Source organism: Salvelinus alpinus, chromosome 6, assembly GCF_045679555.1.
Source record: "Salvelinus alpinus chromosome 6, SLU_Salpinus.1, whole genome shotgun sequence".
Taxonomy (NCBI): Eukaryota; Metazoa; Chordata; class Actinopteri; order Salmoniformes; family Salmonidae; genus Salvelinus; species Salvelinus alpinus.
In genome coordinates this window covers 18966335-18993452 of record NC_092091.1, presented here as the reverse complement: position 1 = coordinate 18993452, position 27118 = coordinate 18966335, and the positions used below count along the sequence as shown (strand labels likewise).

The 27118-nt window shown below is 43.8% G+C and overlaps 1 protein-coding gene across 1 annotated transcript in view; it reads right to left on the bottom strand.

Annotated features, from left to right (window-relative positions):
- LOC139578293 (plexin-B2-like) overlaps window positions 1–27118 on the bottom strand; it is a 204162-nt gene that overhangs the window by 126620 nt on the left and 50424 nt on the right. The window lies entirely within an intron of this gene.

Genomic DNA, 27118 nt, shown 5'->3' with positions numbered 1-27118 from the left:
AATATTATTATCAAATAGAATTATCTGTTCGGGCTTCTTGTGGTCAATTTGACACCTGTCCTAAAGCCACTCCGGCTTTGTCTTGGCTGTGTACTTAGGGTAGTCCTGTTTTTCATGGTCTGACAGTCCTTTAGGTGCCTTTTGGCAAAAACCTGTTTTGGCGTTGTCAATATGGGGTATTGTGTAATACTTTCCGAATGCACTGTATTTTCTCAGCACATACAATGCATATGCTTTTGACTGAGGTCCATATGAGGATCTTGATATGCTTTTGATATGCTAAATAAGGACAACTTTTGATGGTAATTTTAGTTTTGCGGACATGCTCAATAATTTGACAAATATTAAATCCATATCATTCTTTAAGACACTAGAGCTGTGTTTGAATACTAACCGCACTAACCATGTGATGGAAATTGAGTATGTAGTATGCTTATTGGTTATACTATGGATATAGTTAGTATACCAAAAGTTCCCGGATGTTCCCGGAATAATGCCAAAATAAGAAGTATACAAGCAATGGACACTATTTCCATGCTTTTAGGACCATAATGCAATTCTTTAGAAAATGGGCATGGCTTCACAACGTTTTCAGATTTGAAGAAAATGGCAGAAAATATGCAGTCGAAGTCCGAAGAGATCGGATACAAATGTAAGTAAACATTGGCCAAAAAAAGCGTAATAACATGAAAACAACCTAACCAGTTCTGCTAGGGCGAGTAAAATGGTCAGAGTGAGGTGTTGCCTCATTTGTATCTGGAAGTAGCTAGCAAGCTAGCCTCGGCCAGAGCGTCCAGTGTGCGCTCTGATACGCTCAGAGCGCGAAACGCTCTGAATTTAGGAATGGACAATCTGACAATGCTTTGGATTTACGAATGCCCAGAGCACACTGAGCGCACTCTGGCACTTGAGATTGAATTTATGAACACACCCAAAATCGTAGAATGTCTAGCTAGTAAAATGTTATGCAAACAAGCTAGCAAGAGGTTAATAGAATAACAACTTAGCATAACAACTTTCAGTAGACAGGCGAAGCGCTAGTACGCTCAACTGAAAGGATACCGTTTGTTTACAGTATACTAAAATGAACTAATAGTATATACTTATTTAGTATGTAGTATACAGTATGGGTATTCGAACACAGCTTAGTTATAATTTTTGTATTCCCTCTGCATTAAGGCACACACAACCTAAAAGGATTGTAACTGGTAGCCTAGCAACAAGAATTCCAACTGGCATTTTTGAATTTGGGTGCTACAAAGAGTTGGTAAACAGTGTGTGGTCGAACGGACAACTGGAGAAACAAAGAAGTGAGAAGCTGTTCAGAAAATACCTCAAAGAAGTCAATGCTAAAGTGAGTAGCTCATTTGAGATGTTTTATTTATCTTAGTAACTAGAATCAAGAACGGTAGCTAATTCGGCCAGCTCCAAGTAGGGCTTTCTAGCTAATAACTAGGCTTGATATGGGGGTAAAAGCTAACTGGTAGCCTAGCTAACGTTAGCTAACAAATAACAAAATTGCCAACCCTTCAGGGATTACATTTTTTGCACCTATCAAGCCTCAAGGTGACAGCTAATGTTTTAAAAGTTTTAGGAGTATATTGTATTACTAGTTATTATAAGATAGCTAGCTAACTAACTTAACTAGCTAACTAGCAACTTGGCTAGCTAACTTGATCCAGTTAGTTTTCACGTCATGAATGAAGCAGGTACCTTGTGGTATGGTTATATGAAATGACAATATTTTCTTGCAATATCGAAAAATGTTGACAAATATTTTATGCATTGACAGTTTGGAGTGGATCACAGACCCAAACTACCACGTTGGGTCTGGACTGCGAGGGACCACAGCTGACGACCAAATCTGCTCCCATCACATCCATCATCCATAACAAACAGGGCTGGCAAAGGGTATTGAGGGTCTGCAACTTTTATTTTCTTGTATAATATTTATTTTTATTTTTAAAAGTTTGGCCTACTTTTGCATCTTTACAGAAAACATGTGTTGTAATTGGAGCTCTGGATTTGCTGTGCTGCATTTTTTATACAGAAATAACAGATGTGCTTTCGAAATAGCAACTTGGATTAAATGTGATGTTTGCCTTTCCATGCCTTCTAGCCTACTACTGAATATAGTGCTGTATGCTCAGGTATGTCAGGTCAAATAATTTGGCCACTGGACATTGATCTTGAGATGGATTTAGCCCGTTTTCGTTTAGACATACTAGGATCAATATTACATATCATGTAAGGATATCTATTGAAATTATGATTTTTATTTTAAAAAAAATACAGATACATAAATTATTTGGTAATGACTACAAATATGATCAATTTCAGAAAATATGTGGATTCGTTCATGCCTAAGTATAATGTCTTAGATATGTCAGTCAGCATGTTGACGCATACCCTTTCCGGAGTTAGAATATTCTACAAATATATCAGGAGGGTGCACACGCATCGGGTTTGTGTCTTGAATGTATCTCACCCCAGACACAGTGTCTTCGGAATGTATTCAGACCCGATGACTTTTTCCACATTTTGTTAAGTTACAGCTTTATTCTAAAAATGATTCAATATTATTTTTTTCTCAGGGATCTACACACAATACCACAAAGATAAAGTGAAAACAGGTTTTTAGAAGTACCTTATTTACATAAGAAATCAGACCCTTTGCTATGACACTCGAAATTGAGATCAGATGCCTCTTTCCATTTATCTGTTTCCATTGATCATCCTTGAGAAGTTTCTACAACTTGATTGGAGTCCACCCGTGGTAAATTCAATTGATTGGGACATGATTTGGAAATGCACACACCTGTCTATTTAATGTCCCACAGTTGACAGTGCATGTCAGAGCAAAATCCAAGCCATGAGGTCGAAGGAATTGTAGAGCTCCAAGACAGGATTGCCTCGACACAGGATTGTGTAAGGATATGGAACCAAAACATTTCTGCAGCATTGAAGGTCCCCAAGAACACAGTGGCCTCCATCATTCTTAAAATGGAAGAAGTTTGGAACCGCCAAGACTTTTCAGAGCTGGCTGCCTAGCCAAACTGAGCAATCGTGGGAGAAGGGCCTCTGTCAGGGAGGTGACCAAGAACCCGGTGGTCACTCTGACAGAGCTCTAGAGTTCCTCTGTGGAGATGGGAGAACATTCCAGAAGGACAACCATCTCTGCAGGACTCCACCAATCAGGCCATCATGGTAGTGGCCAGATGGAAGCCACTCCTCAGTAAAAGGCACATGACAGACCGCTTGGAGTTTGCCAAAAGGAACCTAAAGACTCTCAGACCATTAGAAACAAGATTCTCTGGTCTGATGAAACCAAGATTGAACTCTTTGGCCTGAATGGCAAACATCACATCTGGATGAAACCTGGCACCATCTCTACAGTGAAGCATGCTGGTGGCAGCATCATGCTGTGGTGATGTTTTTCAGCGGCAAGGTACTGGGAGACTAGTCAGGATCAACAGAAATCTGAACGGAGCAAAGTACAGAGAGATCCTTGATGAAAACTGGGGCAAAGGTTCAACTTCCAACAGGACAACCACCCTAAGCACACAGCCAAGACAAAGCAGAAGTGGCTTCGGGACAAGTCTCTGAATGTCCTTGAGTGGCCCACCCAGAGCCCGGACTTGAACCCGATCGAACATCCCTGGAGAGACCTGAAAATAGCTGTGCAGCAACGCTACCCATCCAAACTGACAGAGCTTGAGAGGATCTGCAGCGAGGAATGGGACAAACTCACCAAATAAAGGTTTGCCAAGAAGACTCGAGGCTGTAATCACTGCCAAAGGTGCGTCAAAAAAGTACTGAGTAAAGGGTCTGAATACTTATATAAATGTAATAAGGCTATAATGTAACAAAATTTAGAAAAGGTCAAGGGGTCTGAATACTTTCCGAAGGCACTATATCACCCTGGACTCATACGGTAGCAGGGAGATTTAAGGTCCGGATTGGATGCATGTAGAAACTGTCCCATTACAGAGACTATCCTAGCTCCGTAAAATATTCAAGGAATATACACAGTGTTCAAAACATTAAGATCACCTTCCTAATATTGAGTTGCACCCTTTTGCCCTCAAAACAGTCTCAAGGTGTCAAACGTGTTCCACAGGGATGCTGGCCCATGTTGACTCCAATGCCTCCCACAGTTGTGTCAAGTTGGCTAGATATCCTTTGAGTGGTGAGCCATACTTTTTAATACACAAGGGAAACTGTTGAGCATGAAAAACCCAGCAGCGTTGCAGTTCTTGACACACTCAAAAACTGATGTGCCTGGAACCTACTACCATACATTGTTCAAATGCATTTACTACAGCCTTTGTCTTGCCCATTCACCCTCTGAATGGCACACATACACAATCCATGTCTCAATTGTCTCAAGCCTTAAAAATCATTCTTTAGCTAGTCTCCTCCCCTTCATCTACACTGATTGAAGAGGATTTAACAAGTGACATCAACAAGGGATCATAGCTTTCACCTGGATTCACCTGGTCAGTCTGTTTTCATTCTATAGCTAGAGGACTACTGATATCTCCAGAAGTGATCAGCATCATTTTTGTCTATCAGTTGGCTAGTACTGTCTTTTTGCTAGCTAGGACCATCTACTTTAAGTGTGGCCTGTTTTCCCAGTAGCCTACTTGGTGGGTGAACTGTTGACTGCTCATAACTTGCAGATGATCGTTGACACATAAATCAGGATAAAGGGGCAGAATAATTTGTGACTTGTTTTGGTAATCAGTGGCTGTATTGCAGGGGGAGTGGTTTCTCCTCTCATAGGCAATCAGCAATTAGTACAGGGAGGTGAGCTCTTCACCTCTGCTAGGTAATTAGCAATTAGTGTTAGTACTTCAGTCTCTAGGCTATGCTCAAACCCTACACCCCAACCCGAGCACTCTGTTCTGCCTCCTCTGGTCTCTTGGCCCTCCCACCCCTATGGGAGGGCATCTCCCTCAGCCCAGTCCAAGCTCTTCTTTGTGATGTTACCTGAAGCTAGGGTAGTAGAGTCCCTGCCCATCTTCCGAAAGCACCCGAAACCCTACCTCTTCAGAGTATTTTAAATAATCCCTCTCCTCCCTCGATTTCCCCCCCTTCTCCTTTCTAGCTCTGACTTTGCTGATAGCTACTTTGTTCAGGAAAAGTGATATGTGGTTGTCCTACCTAGCTGTAATAGGATGAATGCACTAACTGTAAGTTGCTCTGGATAAGAGCATCTGCTAAATGACTCAAATGTAAATGACATGGAAAGAGCTGGTGTTCTTAATGTGTTGTACACTCAGTATAAGTGTAGGTGGCTATTTGTACGATTCCTCTCTAACAGACAACTTCCTCCAGAATTTCAGAAACCACATTCTAGGGCAAAATACCCATTGTTCTCATGGAGCAAAACTGTTTTGTTTATGCATACTTAGATTGTGCCGCTCAGTGGAGGTCTTTAAACAAGAGCCCAGTTCAGCTCCATACAGTTTTTGCCAGATCTGGATGATAGTTCACTAACTCCATAGTCACTGAAACACAGCACCCCCACCCCCTGCCCGTTAAATGCTCACTAGGCATTAGATCATGTTGTAGGAAGACTGTGCTCTTACAGAGAGGATAAATTGTGTACAAGAGATCCACCACTGTGGCTCTCCAAAGCGCTTAGTATTTACATGACAGTTGCGAAGGGCAGGCCTTGTTTGCAGCGGCTTGAGTGGAGGAGTGTTTGTGGCCCGGAAGCCGGATCTGTTCCAACCGTGCCCGGGCAAGAGACAGAGCCCAGTCAGCCTCGACAGCTTGGATACTCACAGGAGGTGATGGGATACTGGAGGGCTGGTGTACCATATTGAGGTTGAGGAGGGGAAGGATGTGAGTAGGATGGGTAAGAACTTTTAAAAATTATTATTTTAGAACCCCAAGGACTTGGCATCTACAGTGTTGCATGAGCAAAATCTAAAAGTAGGCCCTTTGATGAAGACCTGAGCTGTGGGTATCATCTGTATATGCTTGGGTTGAGGTAATCATCATTCAGCTAGACCTTGAGGGAAAGAACAGCAATATTTTAGCAGATTTTACACATTCCAAGCATGTTATGCCTCTGTGTGATATGAAATACCTTCCTTTAATCATGATTTTAAAAAAATGATGCTGGGAATTGAATAATACATATAATATTGCCTCGGAGGACAATATAATCAGCTAAAGTATGTTGGCTATAATGATCAAAATCTACATTGTCTTCAATTAAACAAACAGTGTTTTTCCAACAGAATTGCGTCTCCCTTCAAATTGGACAATAAATTCAGCAAGACAGCTGTGTTTGGTTAAGAAAGATTACATGAAACGTCTCGATAGCCCCAAGGATGCATGTTACTTATTATTTGCAGACCATCGCTGCAATTTCATCCGTATTTTCAATAGATCACATCATTTAAATTGGGATGATTACTATGATTCTGTGTGACAAAGTAATTATTCACACTCGTCTTTGAGGATGCCTACTTATATTCTGAATATCATAAAGAGGACTTTGGATGTTTCAAGGTTTTTTTCCCCTCCTGATTAACCTGAACAAACTTAAAATGTGTCAGTGGAAGTGTATGGCCTAAAAGCCTACTGCGTTTGTTTAGGGGATTTTTTTTTTTTTTTTTTCTACATGTAATATCCCTTTAGAATATAAAGTGGCAGCATTTTTAAATAAGAAGGTTATTTATATTTTTAAAGAGCTTTTTATAGTATGTGAAACTTGAAAGAAGTCTACTAGGCCTGTATTCTCCAAATTAACACATTTTGAGTGTTGGATCAAATAAGTTATTTTCACGAGGAAATTAGTGTGACAACCTCTCAAAGTTACAAGTCACTGAAAATGTATTAAACACATGATGTCAAGCTAATTGATACAAAAATATATATATATGTTTTACACATATACCGGTCAAAAGTTTTAGAACACCTACTCATTAAAGGGGTTTTCTTTATTTTTACTATTTTCTACATTGTAGAATAATAGTGAATACATCAAAACTATGAAAAAACACAGAATCATGTAGTAACCAGAAAAGTGTTAAACAAATCAAAATATATTTATATTTTAGTGTCACGCCCTGACCTTAGAGCCTTTTTATTTCTCTATTTGGTTAGGTCAGGGTGTGATTTGGGTGGGTATTCTAGTTTTTATATTTCTTTGTTGGCCGGGTATGGTTCCCAATCAGAGGCAGCTGTCTATCGTTGTCTCTGATTGGGGATCATACTTAGGCAGGGATTTGTGGGATTTGTTTTTTCGTTAGTTGCCTGTGTGCACGCCATTAGTTTCATTTGTGCTTGATTGTTTTGTTTGAGTTTCGATATTATTAAAAGAAGTGGAACTCTACGCACGCTGCGCCTTGGCCCATTCATTTCAACGAACGTGACATTTAGTTTCTTCAAGTAGCCACTCGTTGCCTTGAGGACAGCTTTGCACACTCTTCGCATTCTCTCAACCAGCTTCACCTGGAATGCTTTTCTAACAGTCTTGAAGGACTTCCCACATATGCTGAGCACTTATTGGCTGCTTTTCCTTCACTTTGCGGTCCAACTCATCCCAAACCATCTCAATTGGGTTGAGGTCGGGAGATTGTGGAGGCCAGGTCATTTGATGCAGCACTCCATCACTCTCCTTCTTGGTCAAATGGCCTTTACACAGCATGGATGTGTGTTTGGTCATTGTCCTGTCGGGGAAAAAAAGATTGTCCCACTAAGCGCACACCGGATGGGATGGTGTATCGCTGCAGAATGCTGTGGTAGCCATGCTGGTTAAGCGTGCCTTGAATTCTAAATAAATCACTGACAGTGTCACCAGCAATACCCCATCACACCACCTCCTCCATGCATCACGGTGGGAACCACACATGCAGAGATCATCTGCTCACCTACTCTGCGTCACAAAGACATGGCGGTTGTCAAATTTGGACTCATCAGACCAAAGGACAGATTTCCACCAATCTAATGTCCCTTGCTCGTGTTTCTTGGCCCATGCAAGTCTCTTTTTCTTATTGGTGTACTTTAGTAGTGGTTTCTTTGAAGCAATTCGACAATGAAGCCCTGATTCACTCAGTCTCCTCTGAACAGTTGATGTTGAGATGTCTGTTACTTGAGCTATTTGGGCTGACATTTCTGAGGTTGGTAACTCTAACAAACTTATCCTCTGCAGCAGAGGTAACTCTGGGTCTTCCTTTCCTGTGGCGGTCCTCATGAGAGCCAGTTTCATCATAGCGCTTGATGGTTTTTGCGACTGCACTTGAAGAAACTTTCAAAGTTCTTGAGATTTTCCGGATTGACTGACCTTAAAGTAATGATGGACTGTCATTTCTCTTTGCTTATTTGAGGTGTCCTTGCCATAATATGAACTTGGTCTTTTACCAAATCCGGTTATCTTCTGTATACCACCCCTACCTTGTCACAACACAACTGATTGGCTCAAATGCATTAAGAAGGAAAGAAATTCCACAAATTAACTTTTAACAAGTCACACCTGTTAATTGAAATGCATTCCAGGTGACTACCTCATGAATCTGGTTGAGTGAATGCCAAGAGTGTGCAAAGCTGTCAAGGAAAAGAGTGGCTACTTTGAAGAATTTGAAATATATTTTGATTTGTTGAACACTTTTTTTGGTTACTACATGATTCCATATACGTCAACAGTGAAGAGGAGACTCCGGGATGCTGGGATGCTCTTAATCTTTTCTTTTTATTGGCCAGTCTGAGATATGGCTTTTTCCATATTTTTTCCCCTTAGTTGCCTAGAAGGCCAGCATCCCAGAATCACCTCTTCACTGTTGACGTTGAGACTGGTGTTTTGTGGATACAATTTAATAAAGCTGCCAGTTGAGGACTTGTGAGGGGTCTATTTCTCAAACTAGACACTCTAATGTACATGTCCACTTGCTCAGTTGTGCACCGGGGCCTCCCACTCCTCTTTCTATTCTGGTTAGTGCCAGTTTGCACTGTTCTATGAAGGGAGTAGTACACAGCGTTGTACGAGAGCTTCAGTTTCTTGGCAATTTCTCACATGGAATAGCCTTCATTTCTCAGAACAAGAATAGACTGACGTTTAAGAAGAAAGTCCTTTGTTTCTGGCCATTTTGAGCCTGTAATCGAACCCACAAATGCTGATGCTCCAGACACTCAACTAGTCTGAGGGACCGTTTTATTGCTTCTTTAAAATCAGCACAACAGTTTTCAGCTGTGCTAACATAATTGCCAAAGTGTTTTCTAGTGATCAATTAGCCTTTAAAATTATAAACTTGGATTAGCTAACAATGTGCCATTGGAACATAGGAGTGATGGTTTCCGATAATGGGTCTCTGTACGCTTATGTAGATATCCCATAAAATATCTGCCGTTTCCAGCTACAATAGTAATTTACAACATTAACAATGTCTACACTGTATTTCTGATCAATTTGATGTTATTTTAAATGGACAAAACATTTGCTTTCTTTCAAAAACAAGGTTATTTCTAAGTGACCCCAAACTTTTGAACGGTAGTGTGTATATATTTATATGGGATAAGGTTAAGTTCTCTCTCAAGGGGGTACCACCCCTCAGATTCACCAGGCCCAACAAAAAGATGAGAAAATGTAATATTTTGTTCGCTCCCGTGCACTTTAATTCATTCATCCCCAAACACCTCTTTGCACTGGGGCTCAGCCAAGGCCCAAGGGGAAGATGATTGACACTTCATAACCCATGTGGATACCCCAGACCGTGCCATTAGCATGCAATTTACATGATCATATGGGAGCAAGCGGCAGGAACTCTGAACAACAGAAGCAGATGAAAGAAAAGCATATGAATCTTTTACTTAGCTAACCCTAAGCACACTTCTTCATTTTTTTATTTCACCTTTATTTAACCAGGTAGGCCAGTTGAGAACAAGTTCTCATTTACAACTGCGACCTGGCCAAGATAAAGCAAAGCAGTGCGACAGAAACAACAACACAGAGTTACACATAAACAAACATACAGTCAATAACACAAAAGAAAAATAGAAATATCTATGTACAATGTGTGCAAATGTAGGGAGGTAGGCATGAAATAGGCCCTAGAGGCGATTAATACTGGAGTGATAGATGTGCAGATGATGTGCAAGTAGAGATACTGTGGTGCAAAAGAGCAAGAGGGTAAGTAATAATATGGGGATGAGGTAGTTGGGTGTGCTATTAACAGATTGGTTGTGTACAGGTACAGTGATCGGTAAGCTGCTCTGACAGCTGATGCTTAAAGTTATAAAGGGAGATATAAGACTCCACAATGAGTGGGACCCCCCATATTACAAGGCAGGCTGCACAAAAAACTGGGGTATCTGACATTTCAGCTGAACCATATTTTGTCTGGAGTTATCAGCAGGCATTGGGGCTGGGAAAAGTGTGACGGGATCGGGGAGAGAAAATAGAGCACAGGAGTTCTCACCTAAATACACAGTAGATTATAGAGGAGTACACTGAGGAAGAGCTGCTGTCTGATTTCTAAGTCTAGCACAGATGGAACCCAGTCGCTCCTGACTCCCGGCTAAGGGATGCAGACTAAGACTCAGTGTTAGTGGTTTTATGGTTTAGCAGATTTCACAGTGAACCCCAGAAAGTTTACAGAGGTGGCGACGGGTTGTGGGCTCCAACCCAAACACAGCTGCCTGACGGTCATGATAATATTTGTCTTTCACTAACATGAATTATGGGAGTTGTAGTTATTATTCACTGTTGGGGTATATGAGAAGAGCCAAGATGCTTGTGTTTTGCACAAAACAATACTAATGTCTGTTATTCTTCACATCTCGATTCACTAACATTTTCAACCTCTCCCTGACCGAGTTTGTAATACCAACATGTTTAAGCAGACCATCATAGTCCCTGTGCACACGAAAGCAAAGGTAAACTGCCTAAATGACTACTGCCCCGTAGCACTCAAGTCGTAGCCATGAAGTGCTTTGAAAGGCTGGTCATGACTCACATCAACATGCCGGAAAACCTAGACCCACTCCAATTTTTATACCGCTCCAACAGATCCACAGATGACGCAATAGCACTCCACACTGCCCTTTCCCACCTGGACAAAAGGAACTCCCATTTGTGAATAATGTTCATTGACTACAGCTCAGCATTTCAACACCATAGTGCCCACAAAGCTCATCACTAAGCTAAGGACCCTGGGGACTAAACACCTCCCTCTGCAACTGGAACATAGACTTCCTGAGGGGCCACCCACAGGTGGTAAGGGTAGGCAACAACACATTTGCCACACTGATCCTCAACACTGGGGACCCTCAGGGGTGCGTGCTTAGTCCACTCTACTCCCTGTTCACCCACGACTTTGTGGCCAAGCACGACTCCAATACCATCATTAAGTATGCAGACGACACAACAGTGGTAGGCCTGATCACCAACAACAATGAGACAGCCTATTGGGAAAAGGTCAGAGACCTGGCAGTGTGGTGCCAGGACAACAACCTCTCCCTCAACGTGAGCAAGACAAAGGAGATGATTGCGGACTATAGAAAAAGGAGGGCCGAACACACCCCCATTCACATCAATGGGGCTGTAGTGGAGCGGGTCGAAAGTTTCAAGTTCCTTGGTGTCCCCATCACAAACAAAGTATCATGGTCAAAACACACCAAGACAGTCGTGAAGAGGGCACGACAACACCTTTTCCCCCCCAGGAGACTGAAAAGATTTGGCATGGGTCCTCAGATCCTCAAAAAGTTCTATAGCTGCAACATCGAGAGCATCCTGACCGGTTGCATCACCACCTGGTATGGCAACTGCTCAGCATCTGACCGTGAGGCGCTACAGAGGGTAGTGCGTACGGCCCAGTACATCACTGTGGCCAAGCTTCCTGCCATCCAGGACCTATATACTAGGCAGTGTCAAAGGAAGGGCAAAAAAAATTGTCAAAGACTCCAGCCACCCTAGTCATACTGTTCTCTCTGCTACCGCACGGCAAGCAGTACCGGAGCGCCAAGTCTAGGGCCAAACGTCTCCTTAACAGCTTCTACCCCCAAGCCATAAGACTGCTGAACAATTAATCAAATGGTCAACAGGACTATTTACATTGACACTCCCCCCCCATTTGTTTTTACACAGCTGCTACTCCCTGTTTATTATCTACGAATAGTCACTTTACCCCTACCTACAAGTACAAATTACCTTGACTAACCTGTACCCCCGCACATTGACTCGGTACCGATACCCCCTATATAAAGCCTCATTCGTTATTGATATTTTATAGATAATTTTTTTAGGGGGTAGATCAGCTTTAATATTGCAGATTGTAGCTAACTGCATCATTTCCAATCCCCCGTATGTATGTATGTATGTATGTATGTATGTATGTATGTATGTATGTACACACACACATAGTTGAAGTCGGAAGTTTACATACACTTAGGTTGGAGTCATTAAAACTCGTTTTTCAACCACTCCACAAATTTCTTAACAAACTATGGTTTTGGCAAGTCGGTTAGGACATCTACTTTGTGCATGACACAAGTAATTTTTCCAACAATTGTTTAGACAGATTACTTACACTTATTCACTGTATCACAATTCCAGTGGGTCAGAAGCTTACATACACTAAGTTGACTGTGCTTTGACACAGCTTGGGAAATTCCAGAAAATTATGTCATGGCTTTGGAAGCTTCTGTTGGGCTAATTGACATAATTTGAGTCAATTGTAGGTGTACCTGTGGATGCATTTCAAGGCCTACAGTGAGGGAAAAAAGTATTTGATCCCCTGCTGATTTTGTACGTTTGCCCACTGACAAAGAAATGATCAGTCTATAATTTTAATGGTAGGTTTATTTGAACAGTGAGAGACAGAATAACAACAAAAAAATCCAGAAAAACGCATGTCAAAAACGTTATAAATTGATTTGCATTTTAATGAGGGAAATAAGTATTTGACCCCCTCTCAATCAGAAAGATTTCTGGCTCCCAGGTGTCTTTCATACAGGTAAAGAGCTGAGATTAGGAGCACACTCTTAAAGGGAGTGCTCCTAATCTCAGTTTCTTACCTGTATAAAAGACACCTGTCCACAGAAGCAATCAATCAATCAGATTCCAAACTCTCCACCATGGCCAAGACCAAAGAGCTCTCCAAGGATGTCAGGGACAAGATTGTAGATCTACACAAGGCTGGAATGGGCTACAAGACCATTGCCAAGCAGCTTGGTGAGAAGGTGACAACAGTTGGTGCGATTATTCGCAAATGGAAGAAACACAAAAGAACTGTCAAACTCCCTTGGCCTAGGGCTCCATGCAAGATCTCACCTCGTGGAGTTGCAATGATCATGAGAATGGTGAGGAATCAGCCCAGAACTACACAGGAGGATCTTGTCAATGATCTCAAGGCAGCTGGGACCATAGTCACCAAGAAAACAATTGGTAACACACTACGCCGTGAAGGACTGAAATCCTGCAGCGCCCGCAAGGTCCCCCTGCTCAAGAAAGCACATATACATGCCCGTCTGAAGTTTGCCAATGAACATCTGAATGATTCAGAGGACAACTGGGTGAACGTGTTGTGGTCAGATGAGACCAAAATGGAGTTCTTTGGCATCAACTCAACTTGCCGTGTTTGGAGGAGGAGGAATGCTGCCTATGACCCCAAGAAACCATCCCCACCGTCAAACATGGCGGTGGAAACATTATGCTTTGGGGGTGTTTTTCTGCTAAGGGGACAGGACAACTTCACCGCATCAAAGGGACGATGGACGGGGCCATGTACCGTCAAATCTTGGGTGAAAACCTCCTTCCCTCAGCCAGGGTATTGAAAATGGGTCGTGGATGGGTATTCCAGCATGACAATGACCCAAAACACAAGGCCAAGGCAACAAAGGAGTGGCTCAAGAAAAAGCACATTAAGGTCCTGGAGTGGCCTAGCCAGTCTCCAGACCTTAATCCCATAGAAAATCTGTGGAGGGAGCTGAAGGTTCGAGTTGCCAAACGTCAGTCTCGAAACCTTAATGACTTGAAGAAGATCTGCAAAGAGGAGTGGGACAAAATCTCTCCTGAGATGTGTGCAAACCTGGTGGCCAACTACAAGAAACATCTGACCTCTGTGATTGCCAACAAGGGTTTTGCCACCAAGTACTAAGTCATGTTTTGCAGAGGGGTCAAATACTTATTTCCCTCATTAAAATGCAAATCAATTTATAAAATTTTTGACATGCGTTTTTCTGGATTTTTTTGTTGATATTCTGTCTCTCACTGTTCAAATAAACCTACCATTAAAATTACAGACTGATAATTTCTTTGTCAGTGGGCAAACGTACAAAATCAGCAGGGGATCAAATACTTTTTTCCCTCACTGTACCTTCAAACTCAATGCCTCTTTGCTTGATATCATGAGGAAATCAGCCAAGACCTCAGAAAAGAATTGTAGACCTCCACAAGTCTGGCTCATCCTTGGGAGAAATTTACAAACGCCTGAAGGTACCACGTTCATCTGTACAAACAATAGTACGCAAGTATAACCACCATGGGACCACGCAGCCATAATCCCACTCAGGAAGGAGACGCATTCTGTCTCCTAGAGATGAACGTACTTAGGTGCGAAAAGTGCAAATCAATCCCAGAACAACAGCAAAGGACATTGTGAAGATGCTGGAGGAAACAGGTACAAAAGTATCTATATCCACAGTAACATCTCAAGACATCAGTCAGGAAATTAAAGCTTGGTCGCAAATGGGTCTTCCTAATGGACAATGACCCCAAGCATATTTCCAAAATTGCCGAAAAATGGCTTACGGACATCAAAGTCAAGGTATTGGAGTGGCCATCACAAAGCCTTGACCTCAATCCTATAGAAAAGTTGTGGGCAGAACTGAAAAAGCGTGTGTGAGCTAGGAGGCCTAGAAACCTGACTCCGTTACACTAGCTCTGTCAGGAGGAATGGGCCAAAATTCACCCAACTTATTGTGGGAAGCTTGTGGAAGGTTACCCGAATCTTCACAGCAACATCTGCAGAGCTGGGAAGGTTGTATCCCCCATATATATAACATTCTATTGGCTGTACATTTTCTCAACTCTATTTATTTTACTGCATTGTTGGTTAAGGGCTTGTAAGTAAGCATTTCACGGTAAGGTCTACTACACCTGTTGTATTCGGTGCATGTGACAAATACAGTTTGATTGGCTATAAAACAGTAAATCATTCATTAGAGACCGTTTTATTGGTTTGACGAGATTAAAGTTGAGATGGAACTGATACTACTTTTCCGACTGCTGGTCAAGAGTTGTCAGCCTAATTAGACCGGTATTCCTCGCCAGACAACAATGTTGTCTTTTATCACAATACGCTTCTCACAGTTCCTATGAGAGAATGGCCGCTCATTGGCGTGTGGTGTGGGCTAAGCTAGCGACGGTGAGGTTGTGTATCCAACCACTGTATCCCAGGTACAACAGTCTAGGACCGTATGTGGTGGCCCATTTCGCTCTACCATCCCCTGAGGCTGTATCCTCAGCTCCATGTTGCTGGTTAACAGACAAACAATGGGAGCCATTACTGCCTTAACGAGGAGCGAGAGGAGGCTCAGCTAATTATGGCACCCCTTATCTTCCATGTATCCCCCTCTCTCCATCCCTCCCTTCCTGCTGGAAGTTGGTTTGTCCTGGACACTGTCCAGCAGGACCATGGAAATTGCCCAAATCGCACCGTAGCAAGTGAGGGGGAAGAGAGAATGTGATGGGTGATTTGAGCAAGAAAGTGAAAAAGTCTAAGGAATGAGAGGAAGGAGAGAAATGAAGGGTGAACATAAAGGGACGTGTGTGAGAGAGACGTATAGAGAGAGTTCACTAATAAGGCATACTGGAGCTAGTGAGACATTTTGTGAAAGTAAGAAGTAATGAGAGAGTAAGAGGTAATGAGAGAGAGAAAATAGGATGGGCTTCTAAGTCTCTGAGCTGAGCTCACTAGAGAGAGGCAGGCAGACAGAGGAGAGGTGCTGTCCTCTGGAGCGGAACAGAGTAAAGGGTGCAGCAGCAAACTGGGCCCTCGCTGGACGCTTCAATCACAGGCAGCCAGAGCCTTGGGCAAACATGGCCAATTAGCCGCACACATGCCACTGACCCCAGCTTCATTAAGCACCCTGGCTCAGTGCAGGGTGGGCAGAAGGGAGAGCTCACTGTCAACACACATGGGCCACACCAGACCCACACACGCACACCCCTCAAACACGAATAAACACCCACCCACCAGCCTCTCCCTGTCTCTCCAATCCCCAGTGGGGTTAGACTCCCAGCAGGGGTTATCAGGGGGCATAGACTCTCTCTCTCCCTCCTACTGCCACTGCCTGGCTGCCTTACTGACAGCAACAGGTGTGGTGGCCGCCAGCCACACAATTAACATACAAAGAGGCAGCTCTCTCTGACCCACCCTCTATCCCCCCACCTCACTAGAGACAGGGGGAGGAAGGGAAGAGGAAGACTGACTGGTGCGTGAGAAGTGAGATTTCTACTGTTCTTTTTTATCCTAAATCCCTCCATCCCCCGCAGAGCTGAGGTATGTGTTGTAGAGCAGATCAAAACCAGAAACACACCACAGACTATACAGCCCACCCAGGGTACAGCAAACACAATGTACTGTGTTGCTTTGGTGGTCTGGGGAGAGTCAGGATGCATAATTGTATGCAAAACAAAATACAAAAGGTAAAAAGGGGAAAACATCCATTTGAATTGCAGAATTCAAAGGGGCAGGACCATTTGAAGACCTCTGAGACAGGTAACATTCAATGAGCCCTGACTGCACAGATGTTTGTATTGTGTGTGTGTGGGGGGGGGGGGGGTGTATGTGTTTGTATTGTGGGTGTATGTGTTTGTATTGTGTGGGGGGGTGTATGTTTTTCTTTATTGTGGGGGGGGGTATGTGTTTGTAGTTTGTGTGGGGGAGGGGGTGTATGTGTTTGTATTGTGTGTGTGTGTGGGGGGGGGGGGGTGTATGTGTTTGTTGTGTAGTGTGTGTATCGACATGAGATGAGACCGCCTTACGTCAACTTGTGATGTTAACCTCGGTAGCACTCTGTCCACAGTGGAATGGGGGTAGCGGTTTCTCTCCCCTCCTCTCAGATTACGCACTTCGATCAGTCTAAAGTAGCGTCTGTGCATCGCTCGCGACCGTAGCAATCACTGCTGTCAGAGCCCGGGCATGCTTGGGTGGAGAAGAAATACCGCTTTTATTTAAAACAAGCCATGGGTAAAAGATCAATGGCCATTTGAGCCATGGATAGAGGGAAAGTTCTCAAACATAGTGGAGATTATGAGAGGGGAAGGTGAGGGGGGAGGAGGCTGTGCTAGTGACTTATTGATCTGTGAGACACAGAGCTCAGAACCATTCATCACAGGCCACTGAGGCTCTTAGATAACTCCTCTGATAGGGCTCTACATGCCTCCGCTGAGCAGTTGCAACCTACCACAGCCATTATTCTTCACTATAAACCCAGAAACGGGTTAGGGCTGGGGTTGAGGCTGGTGTAGTGGGAATGGGTCTGGGGTAGTGGGGCATGGGCTAGCTGGGGTAGGTTGGGGCTGGCGTAGTGGGGTTGGGGCTGGGAAGGGGCACAGACAGGCTGAACAGCGATTGACACCCGCTAGATGGGAAATAGCCCGTTTGCTCATGTTGGAGGGGAAAAACAGAGCTCCATTATTTCCAATCCTTGGTCAGACATCATTAGCAAAGATGTTTTATAGCAGATAGCACACTGCTGAGCGACAGCCAGCTCCAAAAAGTGCTGAGTGGATGTGTGTGGAGTAGGAGTCACAGACTGTAGATTTGTAAAATACCTGCTGTTAACTTTAAAATGATTGGAATTATCCAAAGAGACTATAAAGAAGATTTTCAGAAAACAGTGTGTGTTTGTGTGTGAGTGAGCGATTTGCACATTGTTACAACACTGTATATAGCCAGAATATGACGTTAGAAAAACCTTTATTATTTTGGAGCTTTTGTAAGTGTAATGTTTACTGTTAATTTTTTATAGTTTTTTTTCACTTTGTTTATTATCTATTTCATTTGCTTTGGCAATATAAACATATATTACCCATGCCAAACCTTCCATAACAAAGCCATCACATACAGAGAGATGAACCTGGAGAAGAGCCTTAAGCAAGCTGGTCCTGAGGCTCTGTTCACAAACACAAACAGACCCCATAGAGCCCCAGGACAGCAACACAATTAGAACCAACCAAATCAGGAGAAAACTAAAAGATAAGTACTTGACACATTGGAAAGAATTAACAAAAAAACAGAGCAAAATAGAACACTATTTGGCCCTAAACAGAGAGTACAGTGGCAGAATACCTGACCACTGTGACTGACCCAAACTTAAGGAAAGCTTTGACTATGTACAAACTCAGTGAGCATAGCCTTGCTATTGAGAAAGGCCGCCATAGCCAGTCTTCTCTTAAGAGCCAGGTCTGCCTATGTGTACACTACCCACAAAATTAGGTGGAAACTGAGATCCACTTCCTAACCTCCTGCCAAATGTATGACCATATTAGAGACACATATTTCCCTCAGATTACACAGACACACAAAGAATTTGAAAACAACCCCAATTTTGATCAACTCCCATATCTACTGGGTGAAATACTACAGTGTGCCATCACAGCAGAACAATTTGTGAGCTGTTGCCACAAGAAAAGGGCAGCCAGTGAAGAACAAACACCATTGTAAATACAACCCATATTTATGTTTATTGAGAGAGAGCGAGAGAAGGGCCTGGTTTGGGACAGCACAAACACAGCCAGACACACACAAGCATCACAGAAAATTGTGTTGGCTGTACTCTGGTCTGTGGTGTAGGTGTGTTTCTGGTTTTGATTTGCTCTACACACAGACTGACACACACACAGCACAGCATAATTCAACCTCTGACAATTAAGGTTTGACAGAGAGGGCAGATGGGAGGAAGATAGAGAGGGAGATCGATAGAGAGGGAGATATACAGACAGATAGATCAATCGATCATGGGCATTAATATGTTGGTACCCCCTTTGCTGCTATAACAGCCTCCACTCTTCTGGTAAGGCTTTCCACAAGATGTTGGAACATTGCTGCCGGGAGTTGCTTCCATTCAGCCACAAGAACATTAGTGAGGTCGGGCACTGATGTTGGACGATTAGGCGTGGCTTGCAGGCGGCGTTCCAATTCATCCCAAAGGTGTTCGATGGGGTTGACGTCAGGGCTCTGTGCAGGCCAGACAAGTTCTTCCACACCGATCTCTCGCTTTGTGCACGGGAGCATTGTCATGCTGAAACAGGAAAGGGCCTTCCCCAAACTGTTGCCACAAAGTTGGAAGCCCAGAATCATCTAGAATGTCATTGTATGCTGTGGCATTAAGATTTCCCTTTACTGGAACTAAGGGGCCTAGCCCAAACCATGAAAAACATCCCCAGACCATTATTCCTCCTCCACCAAACGTTACAGTTGGCACTATGCAATTCAGGCAGGTAGCGTTCTCCTGGCATCTGGACGGCCAGATGGTGAAGCGTGATTCATCACTCCAGAGAACGCATTTCCACTGCTCCAGAATCCAATGCAGGCAAGCTTTACACCACTCCAGCCGACGCTTGGCATTGCACATGGTGATCTTAGGCTTTTATGCGGCTGCTGGGCCATGGAAACCCATTTAATGAAGCTCCCAGCGAACAGTTCTTGTGCTGGCGTGTTGACGTTGCTTCTAGAGGCAGTTTGGAACTCGGTAGTGAGTGTTCAGCACGCAGTGGCCTCGTTTTGTGAGCTTGTGTGGCCTACCACATCCCGGTCGAGCTGTTGTTGCTCCTAGATGTTTCCACTTCACAATAACAGTACTTACAGTTGATCGGGGCAGCTCTAGCAGGGCAGAAACTTGACGAACTGACTTGTTGGCAAGGTGGCGTCCTATGACGGTGCCACGTTGAAAGCCACTGAGCTCTTCAGTAAGGCCATTCTACTGCCCAATGTTTGTCTATGGAGATTGCATGGCTGTGTGCTAGATTTTATACACCTGTCAGCAACGGTGTGGTTGAAATAGCCAAATCACAAATTTGAAGGGGTGTCCACATTTTTTGTACAAACAGTTGAAGTCGGAAGTTTACATGCATCTTAAACAAATACATTTAAACTCAGTTTTTTACAATTCCAGACATTTAATCCGAGTAAAAATTCCCTGTCTTAGGACAGTTAGGATCACCACTTTATTTTAAGAATGTGAATTGTCAGATGAATAGTAGAGAGAATGATTTATCTCATCACATTCCCAGTGGGTCAGAAGTTTACATACACTCAATTAGTATTTGGTAGCATTGCCTTAAATTGTTTAACACGGGTCAAATGTTTCGGGTAGCCTTCCACAAGCTTCCCACAATAAGTTGGGTGAATTTTGGCCCATTCTTCCCGACAGAGCTGGTGTAACTGAGTCAGGTTTGTAGGCCTCCTAGCTCACACATGCTTTTTCAGTTCTGCCCACAAATTTTCTATAGGATTGAGGTCAGGGGTTTGCGATGGCCACTCCAAAAACTTGCCATTTTGCCACAACTTTGGAAATATGCTTGGGGTCATTGTCCATTTGGAAGACCCATTTGCGACCAAGCTTTAACTTCCTGAGTGATGTCTGGAGATGTTGCTTCAATATATCCACCAAATTTTCCTCCCTCATGATGCCATCTATTTTGTATAGTGCACCAGTCCCTCCTGCAGCAAAGCACCCCCACAACATCATGCTGCCACCCCCGTGCTTCACGGTTGGGATGGTGTTCTTCGGCTTGCAAGCCTCCCCCTTTTTCCTCCAAACATAAAGATGGTCATTATGGCCAAACAGTTCTATTTTTGTTTCATCAGACCAGAGGACATTTCTCCAAAAAGTACAATCTTTGTCCCCATGTGCAATTGCAAACCGTAGTCTGGCTTTTTTTTTATGGCGGTTTTGGAGCAGTGGCTTCTTCTTTGCTGAGCGGCCTTTCAGGTTATGTCAATATAGGACTCGTTTTACTGTGGATATAGATACTTTTGTACCTGTTTCCTCCAGCATCTTCACAAGGTCCTTTGCTGTTGATTTGCACTTTTCACACCAAAGTACGTTCATCTCTAGGAGACAGAATGCTTCTCCTTCCTGAGCGGTATGACGGCTGCCTGGTCCCATGGTGTTTATACTTGCGTACTATTGTTTGTACAGATGAACGTGGTACATTCAGGCGTTTGGAAATTGCTCCCAAGGATGAGCCAGACTTGTGGAGGTCTACAATTTCTTTTCTGAGGTCTTGGCTGATTTCTTCTGATTTTCCCATGATGTCAAGCAAAGAGGCACTGAGTTTGAAGGTAGGCCTTGAAATACATCCACAGGTACACCTCCACTTGACTCAAATGATGTAATTTAGCCTATCAGAAGCTTCTAAAGCCATGACATTATTTTCTGGAATTTCCCAAGCTGTTTAAAGGCACAGTCAACTTAGTCAGAAGTTTACATATACTAACTGTAATTGTGATACGGTGAGTTATAAGTTAAATAATCTGTCTGTAAACAATTGTTGAAAAATTACTTGTGTCATGCACAAAGTCGATGTCCTAACCGACTTGCAAAAACTATAGTTTGTTAACAAGACATTTGTGGAGTGGTTGAAAAACGAGTTTTAATGACTCCAACCTAAGTGTATGTAAACTTCCAACTTCAACTGTATAGTGTAGATAGATAGAGGGGAGATCGCCTAGAGAGTGTGAGTAAGGTAGAGAGAGAAGCAGGCAGAGAAAGCAACCAGGGTGTGGGAGTGTTTTCTGAAATTGTACTACCTCTTCCAAAATTATTATCATTCATTTCCTCCCTCACGTTCCTCCCAAACTTAGTTTAAGTCCGAACCCACAACAACAGACTCTGAAAACAGAGCTAGAACAGTCGGTTGACGTTGTTTGTGATCGTGTGGAGAGTGGTAAAGTCTTCTGTAAGACGCTGGACAGCTCCACTCCATGGTGCCTGTCACATGGGAGAGGGAGATCTCTTCTAAAAGCAACAGTCTCCACCTTTCCTTCTAGTCCCCCAATGTCAGTAATGTAGCAGAGAGAGGGCAATTTAGAAAGAAAGAAATCATGAGAGAGAGGATAAAGATGAGCAAACAGAAAAAGGGGGAAATTAAATTAATAGAAAAGTTCCCACACCGGTATGGACCATTGATTTCCTATTCTCTTGGAAACATTTAATGAGCCTAAATAAGAGCCTCGTTTGACACAGAGAGAGAGACATTGAGGAGCCTCCCAGTGAGAGGAAATCGCTCAGTGGCCGTGACGGCTAGGAGAGGGAGAGGGGGAGGAGGAGCAGACAATGTATGAAGGTGTGCGTGAAACAACTAGGAGAGGGGAAAGAGGGAGAGGAGGAGGTGGTAGAGGATGTGCTGTGGTTTCAGACGAGTTGATGTGTGAGTTGAGACAGATGCTGGGGAAATGGTCCATGGTGAAACCATTATTAGACCTGCCTGTTGACAACCAGACATGGAGAAAAGAGGGGGTGTTCAGGTGATGCTAGCTGAGGAGACCTGCCTGTTGACAACCAGACATGGAGAAAAGAGGGGGTGTTCAGGTGATGCTAGCTGAGGAGACCTGCCTGCCTGTGCCCACTACTGATCGGTGCGTTTGTGTTTATGCATGTACAGTACGTATACATGAGCGAGCAGGTACATTACTGTAATGCTTGTCTGTTTATCATCTTAAACCCTATTCGGAAGTGACTAGAATTACTACATTGGTTATGTAAATATTACCCCAGCATGTGTGTTATTCCAGAGAACAATTTACATGGGAATAGTTTCCAAACTGCCCAATCAGTTTTTTTAAATATTCAATTGAATCTTATGACAGAAACCTGGAGTTTGTTATTCTAGGCATGAATATATTCAACATCATGTCGAGCCATTAATAAGCTACACTGATAACTCGTGCTAGGCTGTAAAGCTAGCTAGGCCTCTGGTACAAAGCAGGCGGGAGCGACACAGGTAGCTAGCTAGGCCTCTGGTACAAAGCAGGCGGGAGCGACACAGGTAGCTAGCTAGGCCTCTGGTACAAAGCAGGCGGGAGCGACACAGGTAGCTAGCTAGGCCTCTGGTACAAAGCAGGCGGGAGCGACACAGGTAGCTAGCTAGGACACCAGCAGAAAGTGTCCTTTGCCCCTGAAACTCATAATACTTTTATATCCCGTTTGACCCACATTTTAAACCGCAAAGACAATCAGGGGGATTCCAGAATATCAAGAGTGTCACACAAGCATGATGATGGCGTGCTCGATGGGGGGGCATCTATGCAGGAACCAATGGGATGCTCGAGGGGGCGCATTCTAATCACACACTATTGCCCAATCCTGCTGATGTCAGCTGCTGAACAGCGCACCCCACATCAACTTGAGATGCGTTATGGATGAGAAAGTGAAAAAGTTTAGCTCAGCGGGGAATCGGGGATGCCTTGCATTGTGATCTATTGCCTACATCTACAGCAAAAGTTTCATTAAATAACCCTAGGCACAATACTTTTTTTATTGAACATTTAATTAAACTGACACATTTGGCAATTCAAGTCCAATTCATTGGCAGAAAATGTGAGTAAGAATAAGAAATAAAAGTAACAAGTAATTAAAGAGCAGCAGTAAAATAACAATAGCAAGACTATACACAGGGGGGTGCCGGTACAGAGCCAATGTGCGGGGGCACCGGTTAGTTGAGGTAATATGTACAGTGGGGCAAAAAAGTATTTAGTCAGCCACCAATTGTGCAAGTTCTCCCACTTAAAAAGATGAGAGAGGCCTGTAATTTTCATCATAGGTACACTTCAACTATGACAGACAAAATGAGGGGGAAAAAATCCAGAAAATCACATTGTAGGATTTTTTATGAATTTATTTGCAAATTATGGTGGAAAATAAGTATTTGGTCAATAACAAAAGTTTCTCAATACTTTGTTATATACCCTTTGTTGGCAATGACAGAGGTCAAACGTTTTCTGTAAGTCTTCACAAGGTTTTCACACACTGTTGCTGGTATTTTGGCCCATTCCTCCATGCAGATCTCCTCTAGAGCAGTGATGTTTTGGGGCTGTTGCTGGGCAACACGGACGTTCAACTCCCTCCAAAGATTTTCTATGGGGTTGAGATCTGGAGACTGGCTAGGCCACTCCAGGACCTTGAAATGCTTCTTACGAAGCCACTCCTTCATTGCCCGGGCGGTGTGTTTGGGATCATTGTCATGCTGAAAGACCCAGCCACGTTTCATCTTCAATGCCCTTGCTGATGGAAGGAGGTTTTCACTCAAAATCTCACGATACATGGCCCCATTCATTCTTTCCTTTACACGGATCAGTCGTCCTGGTCCCTTTGCAGAAAAACAGCCCCAAAGCATGACGTTTCCACCCCCATGCTTCACAGTAGGTATGGTGTTCTTTGGATGCAACTCAGCATTCTTTGTCCTTCAAACACGACGAGTTGAGTTTTTACCAAAAAGTTATATTTTGGTTTCATCTGACCATATGACATTCTCCCAATCTTCTTCTGGATCATCCAAATGCTCTCTAGCAAACTTCAGACGGGCCTGGACATGTACTGGCTTAATCAGGGGGACACGTCTGGCACTGCAGGATTTGAGTCCCTGGCGGCGTAGTGTGTTACTGATGGTAGGCTTTGTTACTTTGGTCCCAGCTCTCTGCAGGTCATTCACTAGGTCCTCTCGTGTGGTTCTGGGATTTTTGCTCACCGTTCTTGTGATCATTTTGACCCCACGGGGTGAGATCTTGCGTGGAGCCCCAGATCGAGGGAGATTATCAGTGGTCTTGTATGTCTTCCATTTCCTAATAATTGCTCCCACAGTTGATTTCTTCAAACCAAGCTGCTTACCTATTGCAGATTCAGTCTTCCCAGCCTGGTGCAGGTCTACAATTTTGTTTCTGGTGTCCTTTGACAGCTCTTTGGTCTTGGCCATAGTGGAGTTTGGAGTGTGACTGTTTGAGGTTGTGGACAGGTGTCTTTTATACTGATAACAAGTTCAAACAGGTGCCATTAATACAGGTAACGAGTGGAGGACAGAGGAGCCTCTTAAAGAAGAAGTTACAGGTCTGTGAGAGCCAGAAATCTTGCTTGTTTGTAGGTGACCAAATACTTATTTTCCACCATAATTTGCAAATAAATTCATTAAAAATCCTACAATGTGGATTTCCTGGATTTTTTTTCCTCATTTTGTCTGTCATAGTAGAAGTGTACCTATGATGAAAATTACAGGCCTCTCTCATCTTTTTAAGTGGGAGACCTTGCACAATTGGTGGCTGACTAAATACTTTTTTGCCCCACTGTACATGTTGGTAGAGTTATTAAAGTGACTATGCATAGATGATAACAGAGAGTAGCAGCGGTGTAAAAGGGGTGGGGCAATGCAAATAGTCTGGGTAGGCATTTTATTAGATGTTCAGGAGTCTTATGGCTTGGGGGTAGAAGCTGTTTAGAAGCCTCTTGGACGTAGACTTGGCGCTCCGGGTACTGCTTGCCGTGCGGTAGCAGAGAGAACAGTTTATGACTAGGGTGGCTGGAGTCTGACAATTTTTAGGGCCTTCCTCTGACACCGCCTGGTGTAGAGGTACAGATGGCAGGAAGTTTGGCCCCAGTGATGTACTGGGTCGTACATCACCCCTCTGTAGTGCCTTGCGGTCGGAGGCCGAGCAGTTGCCGTACCAGGCAGTGATGCAACCAGTTAGGATTCTCTCGATGGTGCAGCTGTAGACCCGTTTGAGGATCTGAGGACCCATGCCAAATCATTTCAGTCTCCTGAGGGGGAACAGTTTTTTTCATGCCCTCTTCACGACGGTCTTGGTGTGCTTGAAGCTCTCAACCTGCTCCACTACAGCCTCGTCGATGAGAATGGGGGCATGCGCAGTCCTCTTTTTCCTGTAGTCCACAATCATCTCCTTTGTCTTGATCATGTTGAGAGAGAAGTTCTTGTCCTGACACCACATGGCCAGGTCTCTGACCTCCTCCCTATAGGCAGTCTCGTCGTTGATCAGGCCTACCCGTTGTGTCATCTGCAAACTTAATGATGGTGTTGGAGTCGTGCCTGCCCTTGCAGTCATGAGTGAACAGGGAGTACAGGAGGGTCCTGAGCACGCACCCCCGAGGGGCCCCTGTGTTGAGGATAAGCAGTGCAGATGTGTTGTTACCTACCCTTACCATCTGGGGGCGGCCTATCAGGAAGTCCAGGACCAAGTCCAGGTCCCAGGGTCCTTAGCTTAGTGATGAGCATTGAGGGCACTATGGTGTTGAATGCTGAGCTGTATTCAATGAATAGCACTCTCACATAGGTGTTCCTTCTGTCCAGGTGTGGAGTGCAATAGAGATTGCATCATCGGTGGATCTGTTAAGGCGGTATGCAAATTGGAGTGGGTCTAGGGTTTCTGGGATAATGGTGTTGATGTGAGCCATGACCAGCCTTTCAAAGCACTTCTTGGCTACAGATGTGAGTGCTACGGGTCGGTAGTCATTTAGGCAGGTTACCTTGGTGTTCTTGGGCACAGACACTATGGTGATCCGCTTAAAACATGTTGGTATTACAGACTCGGACAGGGACAGGTTGAAAAATGTTTGTGAAGACACTTACCAGTTGGTCAGCGCATGCTCCTGGTACGTCCTGGTAATCCGTCTGGCCCAGCGGCCTTGTGAATGTTGACCTGTTTAAAGGTCTTACTCACATCGGCTGTGGAGTGCGTGATCACACAGTCTTCCGGAACAGCTGATGCTCTCATGCATGTTTCAGTGTTATTTGCCTCGAAGCGAGCATAGAAGTAGTTTAACTCGTCTGTTAGGCTCGTGTCACTGGGCAGCTCTCGGCTGTGCTTCCCTTTGTAGTCTAATGGTTTGCAAGCCCTGTCACAACTGACGAGCATCAGAGCTGGTGTAGTACGATTCGATCTTAGTCATGTTTTGATGCTTTTCCTGTTTGATGGTTCATCGGAGGGCATAGAGGGATTTCTTATAAGCTTCCGGGTTAGAGTCCTGCTCCTTGAAGGTGGCAGCTTTACCCTTTAGCTCAGTGCGGATGTTGCCTATAGTCCATGGTTTCTGGTTGGGGTATGTAAGTACGGTCACTGTGGGTTCACGCCATCGATGCACTTATTGA